General features: G+C 47.7%; 1 non-coding gene across 1 annotated transcript; it reads left to right on the top strand.

The window, feature by feature from the left end:
* Nucleotides 1-121: 121 nt before the first annotated feature.
* On the top strand, nucleotides 122-287 carry LOC130878902 (U1 spliceosomal RNA). The gene has a single exon (XR_009057515.1). It is a non-coding gene; the product is annotated as a U1 spliceosomal RNA (small nuclear RNA).
* The last annotated feature ends 5561 nt before the right edge of the window (nucleotides 288-5848 follow it).

Below are 5848 nucleotides of genomic sequence, written 5' to 3'. Positions count from 1 at the left end.
GAATCTGGCTACTTGAAAGGCAGGGGTAGAAAATTCAAGACCACCTGAGCAACTTCAGTCCCAGCACTTGTAAGTTCCTGATAGCCAGGGCTACGTAGTCAAACTGTTTCAAACAATAAAATGATTCAGCTGGCGGAGGAGCTACTGTGGTCATGAAGACAGTGTGCGCAGGGTGAGCCTTACCTAGTGCACTCCAGGTGGGCTCACCCCTCCAATTTCCCCCAATGTGGGAAATTTGACTACATATTTTATGAAATTAGGGGACAGCGTGTCCAGGGTCTCCCATATTTAAAAAGGAGGACTGGAACTCAGTGTTGAACAGGTGCCTGACACACATACACCACTTCCTGGGTTCCCTACCCAGCCCTGCAGGGTGAGGGCGGGTGCTAGGGTGGAGAAGAGAGTGGCACACTGCAGAGGATGATGCAGGTTAGGAGGTCGAGCATGTGCAGAGGAAGCCAGGGATGAGCTGCAGAGACGCTGTGAGCTCGCTCAGCTGTGGCCACGGTCTCAGACTGAGGCCAGCACAAAGGCAGGTCAGTGTGAGAGCCCACCCTTGTTCAGGAGGTCCCCACGTCTCCTCCAGCCCCAAGGTGGTGATTTTTTATGTGTTGGGCCTAAGCTCTTGACTCAGTGAGTGTATGAACTTCTCAGGGAGGGAGGAAAGACGTGGGATGGGGAGAAGGAATTCAGGGCATGAAATGAACTGCATTCTTTTTCAGGGGGTGGGTTATGAGAAAGGGTTTTCCTTTGTAGTCCCGGCTCTTCTGGAACTAGCTCTTGTAAACCAGGCTGGCCTTGAACTCACAGAGATTTGCCTGCCTCTGCTTCCCAAGTGCTAGAACTAAAGGCTTGTGCTACCACGTCAGGCTACGGCAGTAGAATTGAAAGGAGATAATTAGGCCAGTGGTTCTGTGTGAGTTCAAGGCCAGCCTGCTCTACAGAACTAGTTCCAAGACAGCCAGGGCTACACACACAACGAAACCCTGTTTTGAAAAACCAAAAAGGAAAAAAAAGAGAGATGATTAACAGTTGGTGGACCTAGGGCCTGGAGAGATGGCTCAGTGGTTAAGAGCGTTGCCTGCTCTTCCAAAGGTCCTGAGTTCAATTCCCAGCAACCACATGGTGGCTCACAACCATCTGTAAAGAGGTCTGGCGCCCTCTTCTGGCCATCAGGCATACAGACAGAATAAATAAATGAATGAATGAATAAATATTAAAAAAAAAAAAACAGTTGGTGGACCTAGAGTCGGGGGGTGACTCCCAGGTTTCCACCTAAGGAAGGAGTAACAGGGATAGAACTGACAGGATTGGTAGTTCCAGTTGGCACTTGCTGACTTTGAGGCCTAGTGCACTGTCCAGAAGGGGATCTTGCACGATTCACTGAAACTGTTGAAAGGTTCCGAGGCATCTCTAACTGTCTACTTCCTCTCACTACCCTGGGTGGTCTAAAAACAGTCTTCATGGATGCCTTTGGACAGGGAGTGCGGGGAATAGACGGATCTTGAAGCCCAGGAGTGAGCGCAGTCATGATGGGAGACTGGGCAGGTGTAGAAAGGAGCACAGGCCAAAGGCTCATGGCATTTAGGAGGGGCAGATGGAGGGAGGGGAGTGGAGCGTAAGGCATATCAGAGAGGAGGAAGTGGGTTCCGGGGACCCAGGACACAGCACCGTTGTTTGCAGTGTGACACAGTCACCTACCTGAGGGAAGCAGACAAGCCTTCACAGGGTCGTGTGTGAGCTGGAGGGAGATTGGGGGAATGAAGCGCAGAGGAAGTGTAGTTGTGGTTTGGAGGGCTTGGGTGGAGGGCTCTGCTTCTCAAAAGGGAAGACAAATAGGGGAATGAAAGAATGTTTGACTTAGTAGCATATCATGTGTGTGTGTGTGTACCTGTATGTGTGTGTAAATGTAGAGGCCAAAAGTCAACCTCAAGAGTCTTTCCTCAGGAGCCATCCACCAGACAGGGCACGTGTGTAAGTATGTGTGTGACTTATTTTAGTATGTGTGTGGGTACAAGAATGCCGCAGGGCCAGCATGTAGGGGGCAAAGAGCAGCGGAAGGGTTTCCGGGTTCTCCTGCCATGTGGGTTCTAGGACTCAAACGCTGGCACTCACCACCTAGGCTAGGCGGGCCAGCCAGAGAACCCTAGGGATCACCTGTCTTAGTCTCCCCAGCACTGGAGGTGCAAGTGCCTGCCTCCAGATCCAGCTTTGTTGTTTAAAAATGTATTTTTTTAACTAACTACGGGGGCATGTGTGCATGCGTGTCTGAGTGCCTAAGGAGTGGTGAGCCACCTGATGTGGGTACCAGGAATTAAACAGGTCCTCTGGAAGAGCACCCAGTGCGCCAAACCATCTCTCCAGCCCCTCCCTGGTTTGTTGTTTTTGTTGGTTTGTTTGTTTTTTAACTATGGGTTCTGGAGATCATACCAAACTCTGGTTGGCATGCACTTCATCAACTCTCTCCTCAGCACGAACATTCTCTCTTATAAAGTTGTCTGCTTTTAGCCGGGCGATGGTGGCGCACGCCTTTAATCCCAGCACTCGGGAGGCAGAGGCAGGCGGATCTCTGTGAGTTCGAGACCAGCCTGGTCTACAGAGCTACTTCCAGGACAGGCTCCAAAGTCACAGAGAAACCCTGTCTCGAAAAACCAAAAGAAAAAAAGTTGTCTGCTTTTTTGAGACAGGGTCTTGCTATGTAGACCTGCCTAGCTTGTGGCTCCTAATGTAGATCACGCTGCCTGGAACTTGCTACCATCTTCCTGCCTCCTCCTGAATTCTCTCTGGACTTGTAGGTGGCCATTGCTGTGCCTAACTCTCCACTTCTTATTTTGTTTGTTTCGAAACAGGGTTTCTCTGTGTAGCCCTGGCTATCCTGGAACTCTGTAGACCAGGCTGGCCTCAAACTCACAGAGATCCACCTGCCTCTGCCTCCTGAGTGCTGGGATTAAAGGCGTGTGCTACCATTGTCCTTCAAGCTCTCCACTTGTTAAAATCAAATTTAGATATAAGTATAAAAATAAAAATTACTCTGGGCAGTGGTGGTGTACGCCTTTAATCCCAGCATTTGGGAGGCAGAGGCAGGAAGATCTCTGTGAGTTCGAGGCCAGCCTGGTCTACAAGAGCTAGTTCTAGGACAAGCTCCAAAATTACAAAGAAGGGGGTTGGAGAGATGGCTCAGTGGTTAAAAGCACTGGCTGTTCTTCCAAGGTCCTGAGTTCAATTCCCAGCAACCACATGGTGGCTCACAACCATCTATAATGAGATCTAGTGCCCTCTTCTGGCATGTGGGCATGCATGGAGGCAGAATGTTATATATATAATAAATAAATAAATCTTTAAAAAAAATACAGAGAAATCCTGTCTCAAAGAACAAATAAAAATTACAATTTTCCTAAGTTAAAAAAAATCAAATTTAGTATGGTATAGTTTACATATACTAGAACATACTTTATTTACTTTGCAGCGGTAGGGACCAAAGCCAGGGCCTCGCATTAAATAGATTGGTTCTCTGCCACCAATTGGTTCTCTGCCACTGAGCCACATCTTCACTCCCCTGAAATTCACTGATTTAAATTTTATCTATTTATTTGTGTCCTGCTGAAGACTGAACCCAAGGTCCTGACACACTAGTCAGGAGCTCTACCACTGAGCACACTTCCCATGTCCCAGAAATGGATACACAATACACTTTGAGCAGTGCGGGTATTGGACATGGTGATGTAGACTTGTAATTACAGAATCCAGGATGCAGAAACAAAGGGATGCATAAATTCATGGCCAGCCAAAGCTACTCGGCAAGATGAGGCAAAAACAAACAAACAAAATAAAACAAATCACCTGGGCACTGGTGGCTCAAGCCTTTAATCCCAGCACTTGGGAGGCAGAGGCAAGTGGATGTCTTTTGAGTTTGAGGCCAACCTGGCCAAAAGAGCAAGTGCCAGAACAGGCTCCAAAGCAGAGAAACCCTATCTTGAAAAAACAAAACAAAACAAAAAACCCAACAGCAAAACAGCTAATACAGTTCTCGTCCTTAGGCTGAGAAAGGGAGCAGAAAAGGCCAGTACGGGCTTCCCAGTGAGTACTAGGTCAGCCAGGAATACTGAGTGACACCTTGTTTTAAACAAGCAAAACGGCTTGCTGGTACATTTTTGTGATCCATCATTTAGGAGGTAGAAGCAGGAGGATCAGAAGTTCCAGGCTGCATAAGATTCTGCCTCAAAAGAAAAGTGGCCACAAAAGGAGCTGGTTAGATGGCTTGGTGGGTAAAGGCTCTTGCTACAAACCTGAGGACCCGAGTTTAATCCCCAGGACCCACATGATAAAACGATAGAACCAACTGCTACAAGTTGTCTTCTGACCATCAAGTGCGTGCGCACACACGCACATAAATCGGTACGTGTAATAAAAATGAAATGGTCTGGAGAGATGGTTCAGTGGTTAAGTGTGCGTACTTCTATTGCAGAGGCCCTGTGTTCGGTTCCCAGCACCCACATCGTGGCTCACGACCATCTGTAATGCCAGTCCCAGGGGTCCAATCCCCAATATTTATTTTTCTGTATGGTTGTTGAATGTGTGCCATATGTGATAGGAACACCAAATCCCTGTCACAATCAGACAATCAGAAGACCTTGGTCCTTCTGCTTCGTGAAGACCTTGGTCCTTCTGCTTCGTCGTCCCTGGACTACAGCCAGGCTGGCCTCCTGGCTGTTTCTCAACATGCTCCTGCCTCCAGAGACCTTCCTCAACTCTAGTTGACATTGTACCCAAGTCTCCTATGGTGACACTTGCAATCCTAGCCCTTGGGAGGCTGAGGCAGGAGGATTGATAGCTTCAGACCAGCCTGGGCTATAGTGTGAAATCCTCTCTGTGAGGCTTTTGTTTTTGTTTGAGATGGGATCTCATGTCACCAAGGCTGTTTTTTTTTTGTTTGTTTGTTTTTGTTGTTTTTTTTTTTAAGATTTATTTATTTATTATGTATACAATAGTCTGTCTGTGTGTATGCCTGCAGTCCAGAAGAGGGCACCAGACCTCATTACAGATGGTTGTGAGCCACCATGTGGTTGCTGGGAATTGAACTCAGGACCTTTGGAAGAGCAGGCAAGGCTGGTTTTGAATTCACTTGAGGCTGAGCATGACTTTGGATTTCTTCTGGCCCTCCAGCCTCCTCCTCCTCAGTGTGGTGATTACAGTCATGCACCACCATGCTTGGTTTTTTGCAATGTTGGGTATTGAACCCAGGACTTCCTGTATGCTAGGCAAGCCCTGTACCTACTGAACTACATCCTCCGCCCATAAAAACAACAAAAACTGTACCACACTCCTGTGCGCTGTTTTCCCTAACCTCCACTGCTCGTGTATTTATGGCTATTCCCATCCTTTCCCTTCCTGTGTGAGTGCCAGGAAGAGAGGATCCTGGGAGATTGTGTGGCTGTGTCAGCGAGCCTAGACTGCCTGGCAAGTACTAGATTCTCAGTAGATGTTTTAGAGAGGACTGGAAGATGGAATTCTCAGCCTCTGTCTTCATGCCCTGAGCAGCCTGGAGGTGAACGTGTGGCCCAAGCTGTCCAGGTTCTCATGCTTTCATCTTATGTTCAGGTGGCTGTTTCTCCATGGCTTTTCTGGTAGCTCCATTCAGCAGCTGATATCCTTTTCCTATTCCTACTGAGACCCCAGTGTGCCTTAGGCTTCCTGGTCCCCAAGCTCTGGTTCCAAGAGACTCTTCTCAGTTCCCTATACTTAGAAACCTGTCTTCAATAACTTTTAACTCTCCTTTTCCTCTTTAAAGACTTTATTTTATGTGGATGAGTATTTTGCACACATATATCTAAATGCTCTATGTGATTGC

This window comes from Chionomys nivalis, chromosome 7 (assembly GCF_950005125.1).
Source record: "Chionomys nivalis chromosome 7, mChiNiv1.1, whole genome shotgun sequence".
NCBI lineage: Eukaryota > Metazoa > Chordata > Mammalia > Rodentia > Cricetidae > Chionomys > Chionomys nivalis.
The sequence above is the reverse complement of the archived record's forward strand: the minus strand, read 5'-3'. Positions and strand labels throughout refer to the sequence as shown.